The sequence below is a fragment of the Thunnus maccoyii genome, chromosome 24 (assembly GCF_910596095.1).
Source record: "Thunnus maccoyii chromosome 24, fThuMac1.1, whole genome shotgun sequence".
Lineage (NCBI taxonomy): Eukaryota > Metazoa > Chordata > Actinopteri > Scombriformes > Scombridae > Thunnus > Thunnus maccoyii.
This window is the reverse complement of record NC_056556.1, coordinates 8,928,214-8,948,651: the sequence shown is the minus strand read 5'-3', so window position 1 is coordinate 8,948,651 and position 20,438 is coordinate 8,928,214. Positions and strand designations below refer to the sequence as shown.

The following is a 20,438-nucleotide window of genomic DNA, read 5'->3' as shown; positions in this document are numbered from 1 at the left end:
ATCCGCCAGCCATATATAGTTTTGTCACTTCATGTAAGAGCACCTGGATGCAGCAGCAGCAGCAGCAGTATCCTGGCTCAGATGTTAACATTGCCATCTCAGGTCATTGTTCACATTAATTCTGTCTAGACAAAGATACTGTGCGACACTTTGAAATGGAAAAATAGAGGAGGGTGAAGGGGAGTTTTTAGTTCCTATAAGTACATTTTGCCAGAGATAGAACTGTGAGAAAATATATGTCAGAGAACATTTCACTGATATGTTTAGTATCAACGTTTTGTGACTTGCCAGATGTGTTAATTATATCGATATATTGTTTTTTTAGGCCTTTTTTTTTTTTTAAGAGTCTGTGCTGCCCTCAGATGGTTAGGAAGGCTGTTTCACAAGCGTGATGCAGCAGAGCAGAAGGCTCGATCCCCCGTGGTGCAGAGCTTAGTACTGGGGGGGCCCGGAGGATCTGAGGGTGTGAGTGGAGGTTTGTGGTGTGATCAATTCCTGTAGGTAGGGAGGCTCATGCACGTTGATGGATTTGTATGTGAGTAGCAGGACTTTGTAGTCAATCCTGAAGGAGACGGTGAGTCAGTGCAGTGACGACAGAATTGGTGTTATATGTTCATGTAGTTATGGTTCTACCTCTATTCTATTTTATTTTATTCTATTTATTCTGATATTTGAGTTGAGTTTTTTACCTATCTCATTGTTTTTGTATTTTGTGATTCATCTTTAGTGGCTGCTGTAACATAACTTCCTTCAAAATGTATTTGCGGTTCTAAATTTGTAGTATCTAAACATAATTTCTAGGAGACATGGTTGGTGGACGTGTATTTGGGGATATATGTAGGAGCATGAATGTATATGTGCATAAACTGTATTACCACATGTCCATTGTATGTATTGTGGGTATCTGTATCTGTTTTTAATGTGAGACACGCACATGTTCAGGCTTTGAAAACAAAATTCCCCCTGAGACAAGAGAGAATATTTATCTATTTGTCTACATGGTGAATGGACTGCACTCATATAGAGTTCTTCTACCCAAGTGGGACAAAGCGCAGGATATTATCTCTCATTCACCTCTTCACACGCACACTAATAGCAGTGGAGCCGCCATGTAGGACGGTTCAGTGTCTTGCTCAAGGACACACTGGCGGCCCTGCATGAGGAACCGAGGATCTAACCACCCACCCTGCCATTCAATCAATCATCTCTTGATTGATCCATTATATTTACTTGAGAATAACAAACACACAAACAACAGTAACAACAAGGATAGGAAGGCAATCAGTGTTTTGTGGGGGGGATTCCCGTTGCTCTCTGGACGTTATTGCTACTGTATATATTACAGACTGCAAAACTTCTCTAAGAAGCATAACTCCAAGTCAAACAATATTACTTGCAACATCTCTGCCTGCCAGAAGTGAGCCTAGATAAATATAAATTTACTTAAAGTCAAAATAACTTTATAGGAAAGAATGAATATAAGATTTATTATCTGACTTGACCTTTATTAAGCCACAGGTTTTATATATACTGACTGGTCCTAGATATAGGTGTCAGAGGAAAGAGGACACAGCTTTGACAAGGAAAAGGAAAAAAAGTAATAAAGTCTTTCTACAAACTTTCACCATGAAAGTAATAATGGACATTACTTCTACTTAAATATCAGAAAGCTGCAATTATTATCTACTAATTCACACTTTGTTTATTGTCTGTTTTATTTCAACAGGGCAGCCTGAAAATGTAACCTGTTTAACTCCTCCATAAGCCACCTTTTTCTTCTGATTCTGTAACATTCCCACTAAGATAACAGGAAATTGCAAAGAATTGTTACAGTAGACCTCTGGTCTGAGGAAACATACTGAGGACAACTGGAAAAAATGACAATAACATGCTGCAAAGAGCAATGTAAAGACAACAGTTTTTACTGTAGAAATGATTATACTGAAGGGTGGCTTCTACTTTGAAGTTGAGAGGAAAACGATGTAAATGACTTGAACGGTGCGATTTAAGCTCTTCTAGGCAGAATGAAAGAAAATGTTCAGTCAGTCAAAGAAAAAACTTTCCAGGAATAAAATAAAAAGTGTGATTTATACAAATGCCTGAACTGTTCCAGCTTCACACTCAGCCAAAAAAATAGTTAATAGAGTAAGAAAATGTGCAATAGAAATATTTATTTATGTTCTAATATAATATCAGAGCTACAATTTAAAGACCCAAAGGCCCTCTCTAGAGCCAGTGTTTGGTTTGTCCATTATGGGCTACTGTAGAAACATGGCGGTGCAACATGGCTGCCTCAATGGACGAGGATCCACTCCCTATGTAGATATAAAGGTCTCATTCTAAGGTAGCAAAAACACAAAGATTCTTATTTTCAGGTGATTTTACACTAATTGAAACATACTTATGAATATTATATTCCATTTCTGCCAAATCCATTCAACTAGATTCTACTAAATTCTACACACTGCACCTTTAACTTGCTTTCAGTACGATGAATTTATTGACTTAATAATGGGTCAGTTGGTAAAAACTAAAAAAAAAAAGGTCATATAAACCAAACATAAACCAGCCAAAAAAGCCAGTGTCCTACCATGTGTCCCCAAACTGCTAATATGAAGCTAAATTAAATATTTATATGCCCCTCTCCTTTTGTGCTGCCCTTTATATGATCCCAAAAGAGAGATATCATTAAGCAAACATCTAATTTTCAATATTTACTGAGGTTAATCGCCGCTGAGAAGAAATTCTTAATGTTATTTGTGAAATTTGTTGGGCCACAAACTAATATCTGAGATATGGATTCCAAACTCTGACATCTTTCCCGTGTTGTGGTCTGTGAAGTCGATTCTACTTATCAGTGTCACGGGCCAAGTCTTGTAAGCAGCCAGCTGGTGCCTATAAGAGTTGCCCAGAACTTTCTCAGCCAACCAGTTTTCTTTGCCACTGCTGCACACTAGAGCCAAAACACACATCTGATGACTTCAGCCAAAACAGCAAAACGAAGAGAGGAAAATCTAAACTAGGAGTGAAATCTGTTAAAGGGGCAGATTCATGTGATTTGTCTTTTGGTTTGTCTCGCCTTTGCTGCTCTTTTTGATTGCTTTTGCTATATTTTCTGTACAGTAAATGCAGTTTTTTTGCATGCTCACTTTCTGGACATTAATTAATTCACAGATTCACCCGCTGCGAAATAATCTCAGTAATATCAGAGCTGAAAGTGTTGTCTGACCAAAGCCTCATTTGGCTCAAAAGTGAGAGCACAAAATCCAAGTTGTGAGCACAACTCAAACCTGCAGGAGTTGTGAGGAATCAGCTATAAGCTCCAGAACATGCTGGGACGTTTTTCAACGCTGTGGGTGAGGTGTGAATGTGATTCACAACAAGACCGTGTAATTTCTGGGGTTGTTTGACAACACGGGTCTTACTGGGAAGTAGTCCGTTTCTACAAGGTAGCCTGTGCCCAATTACCTCAAATCCACAAGTCCATTTCGTTCTCCAGTCTTTTCCCCAAGGCCTGTCAAAATCTCATCCAATTTTAATGCCACTTCTGAATTATGACCATCTTATTTGGCTATCACACTGGTGCGCACACACGTGCACACACACTTCCAAAATATGATGAAAAATTAATATGAAATTGCCCTAACAAAATTCATTTAAAATTAACATTTTGTTCTTGACACGCTCAGTCAAGAGCATCATAGAGTGATGTGAGCTTTTATTTCAGCTGTTAATATTCACATCAGGTATTTTGTCAATAAAAATTGTAGCAATGAAGCCTTAAGGTTGGACAAAATGTTTGTTTCTGTGTCAAACTTTCAAAAGCCAGCGAATATGATTGTGTTAAATCCTTTGAATAATTTGCTGGAGTTCAGGTACATTTTTAAATAATTTAAACAGAGAGCAGAACTTTAATTTTCCCTCACTGTCCTCAGAGAGCAAATGCTTTATGCAAAGAGAGTTCAAGTATGACTTCACAACAATCAAGTAAAGATTTGTTTTTCTTTCTCTCACCTTAACCAAGTGCTGTGAAAGCCTAAACATAAGCAAAAAACATTAATCTGGCTTCAGTTATGAGTAGATATTAGAGATTTTGAAGGGTACTGTGGTTATGCTAATAAAAACATTATGACATAACATTATAACACGGCATTATGTTTCTCTCAAAACACATTTACGTTTGCAAATGAGTAGTGCATAAATATCATTTCTAAATAACAGGGATACAAGTACTGGTAATCAATCTACTCACCTCTCAGCCCTTGCAGAAATTCCATCTATTGCACTAATAAAACAGCCCGTCCTCACGAGGCAGGCGACAGTACAGGTCCAAATTTCAGGCCGGCAAAAACAACCTATAGTTACATTTATCTAGTGAACACAGTAATTATGACCTGGTGAAGTGACGCGGTTCAGATGATGTCGTTATAAGGTGACCTGATAAGATGATTTTGCCTTGTTGGAAGGAGGCAGGTTGGGTGGATGGCTAGATAAGATACTGGACTGCTTTTTAATAACTGTAAAGTCGTAATGTTTACTGTTGCCATGACATTGAAGGTTACTTAACCTTAAGGAAGTATAAAACCACGTTTCAAGTGATCATTTAAACCCAAACCATGCTCTTTCCCTAACCAAATTATGGATATATGGATTATATGGATCAAAAACCTCGGGACAGAATCATTCCCATACAAATTCTGCTTAAATAATTCACTTATACTAATCAAGTAGTCCGCTTACAATGTTCATGTTAGGTCTTTTCATACATGTCAACATATGGAAAAATAAACTGAACTATGGTAATTCAATTTCTTTTACTTTACTCCCATGATATACTGTTATTGTCTCACAGTAACCTGTCTGCTTCTGGCTGGTTACCTGAGGCCGGTGCTGCGTGCAAATTGAAATCATGAAGGGAAAAAGAAAGTAATTTTTTCTCAATGAAAAACGTAGACTCCTTGAAGCTTATGACAAACTGCCAAAAATGAGCCAACGAGATGCAGCAGCGAAACAACCGGCGTTTGAAACAGCTGCAAAACTCAATAAAGCTGTCCGTTTCATTACTTTATATTCATGTAATAAATATACAAATATCAATTAAATGGTAATCTGCATGAAAAATAAAGAAAAAGAAAATAAATTTGGTTATAATACTCATCTGCTTATAGCGATCAATTTGACCCAGACATATGTGATCACTATAAGCAGTTTCCACTGTATTTTTTAAACAGTGATTTATAACAGTTTTGTAAAGCATGAGTGCATTACTGCAGCCGCTAGATGGCCACGTGACTAAAGGTCATTTTTGCCGGCCTGAACTTTAAACCTATACTGTCATTTTTTATGAGGATGTGTCGTGATAGTATCAGTAATAGTGTGATTGATATTGTACTGATACCAGCAGAGAAATTCTCTTCATGTCTGCCTGCCTCCACAGGAAGGCCAGAGGTCACGGTCAGCTTGTAGGCACTGACTGTTTTGCTCAAGGACACTACAGCAGAGCAGACATTAAGCTCATACAGAGGCCTGAAGCTGTGGTTAAAGGTCAGTCTCCCACTCTCCCGTTCCTACTGTCAAAACTAGATTTAATTTATCACCACGAGAATCATAATGCATGCAACCAAACCACTATTTTGCAAATATATGAAAGAGTTTGTAGCCTTGTGTCATTCAAAGGTTTTCTGATTTAATTTCAGCCAACCAAACTATTTCTACTTCACTGAATTTTTATAAGCAATTATCATTTTTAGCCACAGTAGTGCCATGGCTCTATGGATGGTAAGGTCTGTCTGGTTTCTGTTGAACCAGCACTTTGGTCCAGAATGAAATATCTCATATTCCCATGAAATGTTATACAGACATTCATGGTGATCCGTTCAAAATTTAAATGAGTCAGATACTTTGATTAATGACGAAAAACCTGCAAAACTAATGAGATTCTCATCAGCCTCAGTTGTACTTCGTGTTTAGTGCTAATTAGCAAAATGTTAGCATGCTAAAACTAAGATGGTGAACATGGTATACAGCATGTTAGCATACTGATGTTAGCATTTAGCTCAAAGCTTCACAGAGCCGCAAGTGTGGCTAAAGACTTTTAGTCTTCTTTCATATTTATTTATTCATGCTGAATCTCATTAATATTTTTGTGACAGCTTTTTGTAACAGCTACATTACTGAGAATATGTCTATATGAAACCAGCTAAATTCTAAAATGCCGTTTTCGCACAAAAATGACGTCCACACCAGGTGTTTCAGCTCGTTTCTACAAATATCTCAGCCATTCTTGAAACTGATCATTTGTTGAGTATTTTTTATTTGTTTGATTTTGCTTCTATTGCATTTTTGTGTGGTTAAACTGTTGTATTGTGTAAAGTAACTATTTAGTTTGAATACAACCCAACTACAATTTCAACTGAAATTTGTGAGCTTTTTGAAATAAGAGCCAATCTTTTTACCCTTCTAGGACTCAGTATCATTCAGTCTGTACTGATCTATTTCCCCTCCAACTTTTATAGCATGTAACTTGATAAAAAACTAAATTGAAGAAATGATTCAAAAAAGTCTGAATAACTATATAGTAAAAAATAAAGAAATGAATCTATCCTTGTCTCACCTGGGACTGAAAGAAATAAATGAGACTGAGTTGCTTTTCTTGTAATAATATGCTTTACTGTAAGATTAAGTTAATCCCGCATCAATGCATTTTAGATCATCAAACACTCAAATTGAAAAGTAATTGTGTGGAAAGAACGCTCCTATTCCGTTCTTGTAATAAAGGCATTGGGGATGCAGTTTGGAGGCCGACAATCTAAATCGAATCTCGTAGTTTCCCCTTAAACGTTTTCCTCACAGGCTGTGCTCTCCATGGAGCAGTTGATACAGATCAGACAGAATTGGAGAGGATAAAGTTCCGCAATGAGGGAGTGTTTTTTTTTCCCCGCCTCTCATTCACAGTTGATGGTGATTCTCTCATACATAGTTGGCTGCTGTTTACAGGCTGAGGCTGCTGCTAATGTGTCTCCTTTTCACTGATAGGGGGGGAAGCCGGCGTAGTGAGCAAGAGACACTCCATGAAGTTTTATCTTTAGGTGAGGATCATAGCGTGAAATGTGAGACTTGAAAACAATATTTCCTTTTAAGTCTACTGTCAGGTTGAGGTGATCCCCTTTCATTCATAAGCTAAGGAAACGCAGGAAGGCATCCATATGAAACACTGCAACCGCTGCACGTAGTTTTATTCATCAGTCACTGACAGCATTGCACTGTCACATCTGATCAAATACTGAATGTGCTTTTGAGTGATAAAGAAACAGCAAATGTACAAAACCCCAAGGTGAAAGGCTCTTGAAGAGGGGGAAAACCCTTCATGCATGGCTGCTTCCACTTTGCAATGTAAGGTTACACACAGTCACGTCCTTCTGGTGTTCAAAGTGAGGGTACATTAATTCATTTTCTGAACTTTAACCCCCGCTATTATACAAGCTTAACCTTTCCTCTTGCACTGAAAAATCATCAAAATAAATCAAAAAGTCCTCAAAGGTGACCATAGTACTCATTTCAGAGAATCACTCACAGACAAACAAACCATAATCATTCATTAAAAATTGAATTCTCTATGACATATTGTACATTTTATCAGCTTTACCACTTGTCTGTCACAAATGGTAACGGAGACTCGCTGAGGAAGCAAAGTTGCTTCCCATTAACGTCACCCGTTAGCGCTCTGGTCGAGCTCTGAGGCAATGATCCATGACACAAATGATTCATGAGAGCGTGACATGTAATGTTTTATATTGCTGCAATGAAACTTTTATAAATGTCACCAAGAAAGGACAGCAGAATTGCCAGGCAGAGCAGTGCTATTCATAGATGTAGATACTAGAGAGAGGTTAGGATTGGGTGTGTTTGAGCAAATTATTAATGAGACATTGCTATAATACACGTGGCAATTTTGAGAAGAGGGGCAATAATGGTAATAACAGGATATGAAGAGTGAGACAGGGTCAAATACCCAATGTCATCTATAAAGGCGTATCTTATATTTAATAAAAAATACTACGGAAATCCCTTTCATATTGTTACACATCACTGTTGGACAGTTTTAATGTCAGTGCAGTGAAAGCTGAGCTTGTCACAACAAAATAGGGGCGGTGGAAGAAGGAAGACGGGTGTCAATTCAGTAAAAGCTTAAGTGTGGCGATGACACCAGGCAGCATCAACATAATGTGTATGACCAGTAAACACCAGAAAGCAAATGTTGTTTAACAGTGTTTTAACCAGAATGTTGGACATGAAACTGAAAGATTTGACTCATTATATCCAAATTAGGCCACGGTATTACAAGACAGCTCACGAGATACAAGTTACAAAAGTACAAAAACAAAAAAAAAAGACCTACAACTAACCTCAAATGAGCTAGACTTAAAAAAGAGTAACACCTGCACACGGACTCCAATGGTAATTTTAAAATACTCTAAAATCATGAATTGTTCACCTCTATGTTCATCTGTCTTTTTTGTTGGTACATATCAATGTTTGTTGACATGTTACTGCCACAAACTAAACTCCCAGAAAAAGATTGAAGGATGTGAATAATGCTTCCTGAGAGATTGTACACAATACAAACAAAAAAAACTTGCTTCACTGCCTTACTAGTCGTCCAAAGCTCCACTGGGTACCTTCACCTTCAGTGCCTTTAATGGACAATGGGCCTCATGCAGGAAGCACTAAAAATGCACGTACGAGTGATTTAAGAACGTTTGTGTCATTCATCAATTTTCTCATACTTGTACGAGTGGTCTAGACCTGTCGTACGTGTCACGAATATCATCTCTGCCTTTCTTCACAGGAGAGAAACACCTGTTTGACTTACAATTATAATGTTCTAATCTGAATTAAATTGGAGTTGAAATATGATACTGGAATTTTAAAAAAAATAAGTATAACAAACTTAATGCGAAATTTATCTTCTGTTTACCACATTTTCATTATCATGGCTGCAATTTAGTGAATGGTTTTTTGCATTTTATGATTTTTATGGCCATATTTTGGCACAGCAACTTCTACCTTTCAGTAGTTGCTAGGAAACTTCTCTCACTCAGACAGCTGCCTCTGTGAGTCTCTGCAGGTCTCTGTCCATTATCATCTTGTGTTGCAGCTGCCAGTGTAACATCACCTGCAGACTATAATATTCTCCTCTAATATCTCTGTGACTGTCACATGACCGCCCCCCCATCACGGAGCACTTTGCTTCAGAAATATGTTTTTTTTTTTAAAGCATCTGACGTCACATCAAATCATTCCCTCTTTATTTCTGTCACAGTGCAGAGCTGTTCTAATGACATGTTAGCTGGATTCATATTTTCTAATTGTTTCGGGGTCTCCTGCTGTCACTCCTAAATTTGTTATGTGTTTGTCTTCTGCTTTCAGGATTCAGCAGGATTTGAAGTTGAGCAGAAATGAGCAATTTACGACAAGTTCAGGCAGTTAAGAGAGTTTGTTGAATCCCACATAGGATTTTCTTATTTTCCTCTTATTGCTTTGTGCGAGAACAAATATAGGAGAAAAATAAGAAAACATTCATGCATGAGGCCTGATATTTTTATCTCAGTCGGAGCTTCACAACAGTGTGCCGGCAGGTTCTTTTTTTTTATTACATTTTCAAAACACACAAGTCACAATGGAAGCAATTAAATGAAATTATGTACAACCTTACAATAAAATGAACTTAAATGCATTCAATCAAACTGCGAGAAACTACTCATTCAAAGGGTATGTATAAGATCACAAATGTTCAAGGTCCTAGTTTGAAAATGTTTGGTTCAACCTAGCACAATATAAATGTATATGATATCAAATGAGGGATTTGCAAGAGTCCATATTTAGTTTTTATTTCAAAATATGTTGTATTATGTGCAATAATTGAAAAAAACATGTAAAATGATTTTGAATGTTGAAAATCTTTAGGTAAAACTGGGAGAGTGACAGCATTTGGCTGTCAGGAAGCAAATGAAACCGACAGGAAGGATGCTGACTCAAAATTCATGGCATCGCATTTCAGCATTCAAAGGGAAATGTCATCTCTCAGCTGAATTCACATTGTTTCATTTGGAAAAAAAAATATATCAGGAGCTTCATCCTGGAGAGCTGATGAGTCACAGATTGACTTTCCGAACTCTCGGGATGTTTGAGCTCCTCTATCCAAATTATTTCTTCCATCCAAATGAGCTCTCTTTAATTATAGTGCGACCAGTTTTTTGTTTTTTTTTTTACCGGAAAATGTGCTCACATCCCTGTAAAATCTCCTCAGGCAAACTCACTGTATCCACAAAAGTTGGTCTGCCTTTCCTCTGACAGCACAGAAGAACAGCTCCAGTTTTTTTTCCTTTTGATGATTTCTTGGCTCGGGTGCCGGTGTTTGCAAATCTAGGCTAAGATTACAAAAATAACACATTAATTCTGCTATCGTTGGATTTCTTTTCACTCCCATAGGTTCTGAAGTATACACATAGGGGCATTTATTTTGATTTAAATGTGAAATCTGCTTGTGCCGGTTTATTTTTAGGCACCAGTTCCAAATATTAGTCGGCTGTTTTCAACTCTTACCTGCTGAATTTTTCACTTAAGCTTCTTCTATCATTTAACAGACCTTTGTGAGTCTACAAAAATGTTGTCAGTATATCACAAAAGGATTTGAAGTGAATATTTGCTTTGCTTAAGTGTCCTTGAGCAAGACAGGATTACTTCTCTATGTGACCCTGTATATTTACACATCTACCCGCCTGCACAGGTCAAACTGGCAATGACACTGTATTTGCATACCGTCATGGTTTCCAAAATAAATGGCGACCTAATGAGACTGTTGACTCTCATATTGTTAGTGTAAACAACAGCACTTGTTTGTGCCAAGTTATTCAATTCGCATAGCTCCAATTATTTATAATTAGCGTGTGGTTTGTGCCCCAGGTCACTGCGACACTGGTAATTACAAACCTCATTTTACAAGAAAGCATCATGCGAGTGTCTCAAAGCTGCGGCTGCGAATGAGGCTTTAAAGCTTTCTATAGAGGCAGAGCAATATGATTTCAGCATTGTTTGGTTTTCCAGACGTCTGCTTGATTCTTTTGCTGTGTAAAGATTTTATTAACACTGAAAAAAGCGGTTTGCTGAACCACAGAGAGATAAATGAAAAACAAGAACAGTGGCACCCCAAAATTACCAAATTTGTAGCCTGATTAAAATTGAATTACAGCTATTATTAATCCTGTGTAACAGTTTTATTGAGTTTTACAGATGCAAAAAAAAAAAAGAAAAAGAAACTTTCAAAGTTATTCAGTCAAAATCCTCATAGGTGTAAAGCTACAGGATGTCTCCACCCTGGACAAACAAGACACAGTCCATTACAAATTCATGCATAAACAACATTTCTAGCAGCTTTTGCTCAGCAAGTCATTTCATATCAGGATTACTGAGGCACAATGTAACTCCCTTGCAAAGACAGTGTTACTCACAGCGTCCTACCTTTCCTCTGTTGGCTATTTTTTGTTTTAAAATAACCCAAGGAGTCTGACACGGAGCAAACAGTCTAGCTCTATAAAAGGTTTAATTATGGGTGCATGAAAATAATTCAATTTCAGTAAAAACCTTTGCAAAAATCAAATGAACCTCCTTTGGGGTACAAACAACAAGGCTAAATGTTAGAGAGACTTTTTTGACAACGGTGTGTTCTGGTATCACACAGAAGAAATGAAACACTCATTTAACTTTCATAATATGGAATAATTGGATGGATGCCAGTTTGACTTAATTCTTGGTTCTGTAAGTGGTTTGGTCTCACCCACACCAAATAACACCGTTTAAATAATTCAGAGACCCGGACCACTGAAACTGAAATATTAATGAAATAACACAAGTTTCTATATTCAAGCAATTAGCTCGAGTCCTATCATCTCTCCAGAGCGATTTGCGCAGTGGGAGTTTGAATCTAACCACTCGGAGCATTTGAGGTGGTTTAGATGAGAAAACATGAGTCCAATATATTGGACTGAGGTAGTGCTTCACTTGTAGACCCATCATTACATTTACTTTACCTAGTTGTTAGCTAGAAACACACAATTTCATACAATTAGTGTCACAAAACAAAAGCTTTTGCTATTAATTTGGTCCTTTTGCACAGAGCACTTGCAAGAAAAGAGTAACCTCTCACCTGATCCCCCATGAACCTATTTTTCCCACTGCGGGGAACCGTCCACTGCAGACAGCGAAAATAATAGTTTGTTTTCAGTTTCAGTGACACAGGTTGTACACCTGCCTCCTTGAAATAAGATTTCTACTCTGTTTTTATTCAATCATGACCAAAATTTGAAAAAGTCTGTTTTGACGGGTAATAAACAACATCAGTGTCTGATAACCAAGAATGATTCACTCCTATTATTCATGGTTAGGCGTTCCAATTAGTCTACCTCTGTTTTGCCCTTAATATCTTTGTGTATTTTGGCGTACTTGTGAAAAATAATTATGTTTTATGGTGTGACAACACTGTAGTTAAAGCCTGGTTACATTTAGGCACAAAAAAACCCTTCGTTTTGGCAACTAAGGGTTGATAAAGCTGACAACAATAAACATAGTAATTGTACCTCGGCTCTAAAATGGTAATATACAAAAAGATGCAATGCAGAAGCGTGCTAGTTCAGGCAAAGAATAAGTTGAATACATGACAACCTGGTGCGCTTTGAGCTGCTAAGATTGGTGGCAAACATACGTGCAGGAGAGTTTGGAAACTTCAGAACCAGTTTGCACAACTCTGCTGACAACCAACACTGGAACAGCTTGTCAGACGTCAGCTCAACGTAGGAGTTTGTTGCTTCTATGTCAATAATGGTGCAATTAAGTTCTGCACCCAGGCTCTGTCTGGCTGTGCAGCTCAACATATTGAACATGTTGGTCTGACAGATCAATGAGCTGCATGTGCATCTGCTCCATCCCTGTTATTGGTGCTCTGACTTCTGACGTCTTTTGTCTCTCATGTGACTGATAGAAAAGAAATTTTCTTTGATCTTCAGGAGCACAAGGACATTTTTTTTCCTCTTCTCTTGAACATCTGATTAGACGTGCATTTACCAAGGATTCACTTCTCTTCACATCACCTCATGGCAGTGATCCTGAAAAAGAAAATGGCAGGAAAAACCAGCCAGTCCTCAAAAGGAAAAAAACACTATAGGTCGACAATTAAGTCACCTGTTGTTACATTTGAGTGACAGACACCATCTAGCAACCGTAGTAATTATGACCTGGAGAAATGACGTCTATGTAAGGTGACAAATTTCCATAATTGGTGGAGGCGTGTTGGGTGGATGGATAGATGGATGGCAAAAAGTGGACTTAGCTGCAGGAAACCGCTGTTTGCTTCCCGTTTCCAACCGTGAGTTGGGACAGTTTTTTTAAAACTGTAACTACTATTGTCGTGGTTGCATGGTTGCATAACTTAAAGGAAGTAGTAACGTTAACCCACACCACGTTTAAAGTGATCATTTTAACCCAAACCATGATCTTTCCTTCACCCTAACCAAGTGGTTTTTGTGCCTAAACCAAACCTTAACAACAGCATTGTCACACCATAAAATACAATTCTTTTTTAACAGTGATTTGTAACGGTTTCAGACAGCACTGATAGAAAACACTCCTATGGGTTGTTCTGGAGTGCAGGTACAATCAACCTATAGTGTTGTTTAATTATGAAGATGTGTTGTAAAAACAGACTTCCACAGATCTCACCTCTGAATCATGTGACACAATTATTTCAGCTCCAAAAGTCAACCAAATTGTGCTATTTGTGTAACCAAGCACACAGATACAAAGCTGAGATTTTCTGCTGTTTACTTCTCTACTGCAAAAATAGCAGTTCTCTGAATCTGGAGGGCTCATTGCCAGATGGCTCTGAAGGAGATACTTCACCTAACAGTTTCACCAAAAGGCTACACTTTTTCATTTAGCCATGCCTCTGTTCATGGATGATCTTATTCTTGCCATGACAAAGGCCGATAAACTGTCAACCAGGATGCTTTCCTACTGGCAGGTGGAACAAAAAGATGAGCTAAAAGCGAGCAACTAAGACTCAAAACCAGAAATACTTTACCTCCAGCAAACTGATAGGCATCATTTAGTTGTTGGAGAAGTTCTATCTAGCCACAAGAGCCTTTGTAAGCATTTTCCCTTTGACACAAACTGCCAGTCAAGTAGGGGTCACCTTTAGATAGATCCCTCAAGAAAGCCTGTGGACTCCCCACCGGGCTGCACAGCATTCAGCAATCCTGGAATTAGTTCCGAATGTTGACTTGTAGCAAAAAAAAAAATACTGAAAACCACACCCTTTTCTTCTGGTCACTACTACCAAGATAAGCATGAGTATGATTAAAAGTTAGTGCATCCAGAAATCCACAAACCTACATTGGTAATGATTAACTCCTCTGAACATCAGTTGTTTTTGGTAAGCTGCCTTTTGCTGAGTCCTGAAAAACCTTGCCTAGGGCAGTGCCAGTCAGTTTTACAAGTGCTGATCCTCCTCCTCCTCCTAAGCGGATTGGGGGTATGTTTTGACGTTTTTGCCAGCCTCGGTCAGTGATAAGGATGACCCGGTCATCTCACAGCAAGCTTCTACACAACACTGTCTTTTCTTGGGAGAATAAGACAACACACTCTGTTCTTTGTAGATGCCCTCGCGAGGAGCAGCACAGCGTCCCGTGATAGCAGCTGAAAAAAAAGAATGCAACGCTCTTTGTCAAGTATAATGTTTAGTGATTATCTTTTGATTGTTTGGTTTGTGGGGCAATTTTTAAAGAAATAAGCTGGTTGTGTTTTCCGTGTAGCCGCTACATAACCTGCTGACAATAGATTAAAGAAAAACTATTGAAGCCTTAGAAAAAGCAGGGTGCAACACTCTAAGACAAACAATATTTGAGCTAAGGAAGCCTGAGCTGCAGTTTTCCTTTTCCATTTCTTTCAACTTTCATCTGTGTTTATTAATTTAGAAAGTCTTGCAACCTACATAGTGCTGCGAGGTGTCACAAATGTAACAAATTGCCAGCCTTGCTCAAATGTTGAGCGTCTCACAGCAACAACAAGCAATTGGCCAGCAAATTGTTCCAGTTTACAAAGTAATTTGTTCTTAGAATTAGTATGTGGAGCAAAATGAGACACTGGGCATGTTCCTTTATGCTTTTAGATTTTATTTAATTCAAAGGAGCGCAGAGAAAACTTTTGCCTTTCAATGCTCGGCAGTACGTTCTCTGAGAAAGTGACACTAATAATGGCCTTGTGTTGAGACGTCTGTCAACTCTGCCTTTTCTGCAATGAAATAAATTCTTTACAAAAGAAACATGTCTCCTGCTTTCTGAATGCAGCCAGCACCATCTAATTTGTTCAATTTTCACCGCTGAAAGGGTACCAATTTGTGGAGCCGGGAGAGGAATTTTCAATTTAGCAGAAATCACATCAAGAGTCCGCCTTAGCAACATCAAACCCAGCCCTCTAAAAATCGCTGAACACATGATAGCACCCCCCCCCCTATAGGAGCGTGTGATACAGATCATGGAAGCACTTAAGGGAGTAAAGGGCCACCTCACATATATTTTGTGAAAGGTGGTGAACAGTGACAGTGTAGACAAAAAGTGGTTTATTACACTATTTAAATGGGGAAATGAATGCTGTAGATTTTTAAGCAGAGAACAATAATACAATTTTGGATTATTATGTTTCTAAAGCTGTTCTGTGATCCATCATCTCATTTTTTTTGTTTTGTTTTTTAAAATAAATTCTGTAAATTATCTGCTTAATTGAATGTAAAACTTCATTCTTTTCCTTCTGGACAGTAGTTTTAACAAATATTAATTACAATAATACATTAAAAAAAAAAAAAAAAACTTCTTCACTCATGGTACGCTCACTAACTTCTTTGTAGCTTTCAACCAAATCTCATAGTTTTCTTCAGTAGATGGAGTTTGCTTTTTGCTGACATGAGATCTAGTGATTTTAATTTTAATTTAATTTAAAAGTGAGAGGCACTTATATTCCCTCACTTTTTTAAACTAGTGTTTCTCTGTTTTGTTGTTTTTACTGATATTATTTCAGCTTTGTGACTATTTTATTTTCTGTTCTGTAAATATAAAGCTTGTTGATTAAATTAAAAAAAAAAAAAACTCTGAAGGGAAATGTATAATTACTGATATTGGAGTAGTGCAGCCTTACTTTGTTAGATATAAAGAATACAACCTCTATCATAGTGTGACAGATGTTGGCAGGGGTTGATTTTATTCCCTCTTCTCCCAATTTGAATTCTGTGAATATTGACAGCATGAGAATTGAAGTCTAAAACCACAACATATTTATTTGTGACCCCTCGTCATACACACAAACAAGTCCAAACTTAAATAAAAGTCAGATAAAATAATACAGTTTTGTGTTCTTTTTCCTCCTCCAACCCCTGTTAATCATCTTGTTACCCCTCAGATTTATCATGGGAAACACTGACCTACTGTAGGTCATATAGGGACACCCTTTTCATATATAAATAAGATATAATGTAGAAATGTACTTCTAATGTTCACACCTTGGTGCTCAGGGGTTTGATACACAACAAAAAAAAAGCCCCATAGTTATTCATTTAAAACTGTACCAACACACGTGTCCTAGAAAATGCACCCGTTATTAAAAATCCACATAAATACTTTTCACCATTCCTGGTGCGACTGGTGACTACAGTCAAGTTAACCTGATAAATGATTTAAATTTCACAGAAAGCCCGTGTCCTTGGTGGGCGCAGCTTGTGTTAGTCTTTCGCCGTGTTGATTGATAGTGGCGGATGCTAATTCCATGGCAAATGATGCTATTATTCAGGGGCTCAAATTGAATTACTTCATCCATTGGATCTGCTTAACATTTTCCCCATGGAGAGTTTAGCAACCAGTGTAATCTCCCCTACTTACTTACAAGTCTCGTTTGTCATGCCTAGTCTCTCTCTCTCTCTCTCTCTCTCTCTCTCCCTTCCTACTGGATGTTTTCATTGCAGTATTGCTGCAGTAAAATCTCTCTGCATGAATCATTATGCGCTTCTGTATGCCCAGAAACACTCGCACAGGTGAACGTGTTGATACCTGGAAGCTGGAAGGCAGAGAATCTGAGGTTTCTGCTTCACTTGCATCAGCAGATTGACTTATATAGACAGCCTGACGAAATACGGGAGTAAGTAAGTCCATCTCATTTTGTAAAAACAATCAAAACTGAGCATTCCTCCATATTTTCAGTAACCATTGACAAATCAAAACCACTGGTTTACATTTAGCTGCAATTTAATTAACGCTGTGGTTTAAATCAACTGTGTTTAACTCTTATAGACCTGTGAGTGATTAACTTGTGTATCAGAGATCTGTGCGTAGCATATGGAGGATAAAGACCGGAAACAAAAACTGCTGTTGTGTTTACTGTCGCTGGTTGATATGTAGAAGAAAGAGGCGTTCAGGGGATTTTTGTTAATGCACTGAATATTCAGGGCAACAAATTAGCTTTCTTTCAGCTTTTGGTGGGATCTGAAGATTTTAAATGTACTTACAATGTTTTTAGTATATTTTTTTCCCATATTTAACCCTATTATGTGAAATCCTATGTCTATGTTTGTATATTAATATGTAAGCTTGTATATATTGTAACCAGATGTGGCTATTTTTGTCATTACTGTCCTGTCTCAGCATTTTTAGTGTTTCTTATCAGTTTTAAACTTCTTTACTCCATCCCTGATACCGCTAATATTATCATTTCCTTCTTTTTACCAGCCAACATTGCATATATTTAGTTTTAAGTTGCTTAAGTTAAAAAGTACAGTAAACAGTAATACAGTAAAGAAGTGAAAACTTAGTTCAAATTAGCAGCTGTGAGCATTGTGACAATTACTGGTGCAGAAAATCTGTGAGTGTTCACTCATTTACAGTACATATTTTGCAGCTGTTAATAACAAGAATGACAGGTGATGCTTCAGATGAAGAAAACATGTAAATATAGTCAAATTTATTCAGTCCAACTACGATATAACAATTATTGTTTAATCAAACGTGTGTGGAAAAGTGATAATAAACTGATCAAATAGCTGTGTGGGACTGTATTACAGGTTTTAATATGCGTCATTTGATGAGATGTTGAACAGATGTAAGTGGTTGTACTGCGATTGATTTATTTTCTCCTTTGTCATTTGTTAGAAGTTTGCTGCATTTCTAACACATTTTTTTAACAGTTGAATAAAGCACAAGATAAATGGAGATAATATTGTGTGACATAGTTTAAATAAGGAGGCACAATATAACAATGCCATCAAACTATGTTTTCTCGATGAACTTGTTCTTAATGAGAATGTTTTATTTTTGTTTATTAGACATTTGTCATTTGATATATGCAGCACTTAGATTGGTCCACTTTATTAAATTGAACTAGTTTCATTTGCTTGATTAACTCATGGTGTATGTTACTGTATATCTTTTATTAAATCAGACCTTTAATGTATCATGTCGGGTCTGATTTCATGTTATTCTGCGTGCCGTTATTTCCTGTTGTTTATGTGTTTGCAGGAACCAGTTCATAAGTTTATTTATCAAGAGCTAATGGGATGTGTTGTTGAATGGTATATGTTGTTGTTTACATGCTAACCTGCTCTGTTGGGGCAGCTGTTTCTGTTTAAATGGTATATCAATCAGTTACATCTTTGCACATTGTTTATGCAACACAGGTGCATGTTCTGTAGATGTGTTCGTAATTGAACACTGTTTATGGAGCATGTTGTGATGCATGTATGCAGTAATTTCATTGTTACACAATAGCATGCTGTGCTGTGTGAGACACACACCTTGTTAGCAGTTTGTTGATTTTTGCACTATTTTCTTGTTGTTTCAGATGCAGTTTTCTACTTCCAGTCATTTCTTAGTTTAATAATTAATGTAAAGGAAAAAAAGTTTTGCCAAGTGCTCTCTCATTGTACTTGTACCTCGTCAGCTACTTGAGAATTTGCACCACGGCGCTTTTGAGTCACTGTCCTCGAATGCTTGATTGTCTCGCCTCGCTTGCAAGTTGCTTTGGATAAAAGTGCCTGCCGAATGACAACGATGTAAATGTAAACATGACGTCAGTTTCACAGGTGAATAAGTCAGAATAAGTCACTTTCACACAAAAGTCATGACAGTAGTGTTACTATATCAGACCTGGTAAGTCTGAATTCAATGCAGTCACATGAATGGATAGCCACACATAAGATTACGACGTCCTGACCGTTTTGTGGACAAACAATCACAAGAGGCTAGAATTTGATGTGCAGTGGAAGTTGTTCTTAACTACGCAAGATAGTAAAAGACTAGAAAGCTGCTCTGCCTCCATGCCAAGGACGAAATAACCAGGCAGCTCTTACAGGCCTGCGAGAGCCGCTGTTGTTACCTCAGAATACATTCATAATATATTAGTTGAGGCATGTCAAACAAGTTCAACAAGGATACTGTGAAACAGCTACTATTACTGATATCAGTGGTTATAAATGATTGAGTTTCTAGCAAGTATTAGAAAATATATCATTGCAGCTCAGTGTGAAGCTGTTTCATGTAGGCAACAGAAACAATTTGTTTATCAAGAGAAACAAGGAAACACACTACATATTTAAAACGCTGCTCTGCAGAGACGATGGTGCATTTTGAGGACAGATTCTGCGCTCTTGACGGATGATACAGAAAACACCAGTTAAGCACCATTACTGTATGAAGCCAATTTTCTATAAGAGCTCCGACATTGAGATCACTGAATTCCAGTACAAGCCATAGACCCTGTAAAAGAGAGGTACAACTTAAAAAAAAAAACACATAGAGGGCCTCTGGCAGCTGATACACTCCACTCGTGCAAGTGATTTAAATTCGTGAGTCCTGAACAACGTTTGCATTAACAGGCTTTACTTGCATTAGCCCCAAAATAGGTGAAAATGTATTCACAGGCTGGAAGATGTATTCATTCTCAGACTGCGAGGATGATCCGCTCTTTCTCTGTGCTAGAACATGAAATAGAAAGGACAGCTATACAAAATCACAGCATGCAAACAAAATAAGACACACAATGCCTGCAGTAAACTGACAGAGGAAAGAAGGACACATCTCTTCATAAACGGCCTAAATGGTTATTTGAATTTGAACAAAAGTTGAGCTTCTGCAGGCCTGAGGGTCAGGATATTTACTAAATATGCTGTATGTTGTCGTATAAAAAGTGAACTTTCAATCCAAGTAACAAAAGTAAATATAGGCATTGCAGTCAGCACATGAATCATTCATAACCTTCTCTTTCAATTTCTTTATTCAGTTCGGGGTTTTCAAAGCAATGCAGTTAATAAAAGTTATTTATCAAGGGATTATGAAAGGAAAAGGTTATGA

At 37.6% G+C, this 20,438-nt stretch overlaps 1 protein-coding gene across 8 annotated transcripts in view; it reads right to left on the bottom strand.

Moving 5' to 3' along the window:
* LOC121892291 (neural cell adhesion molecule 2-like) overlaps positions 1-20,438 on the bottom strand; it is a 434,533-nt gene that overhangs the window by 385,397 nt on the left and 28,698 nt on the right. The gene's annotated exons all lie outside the window — the stretch shown is intronic.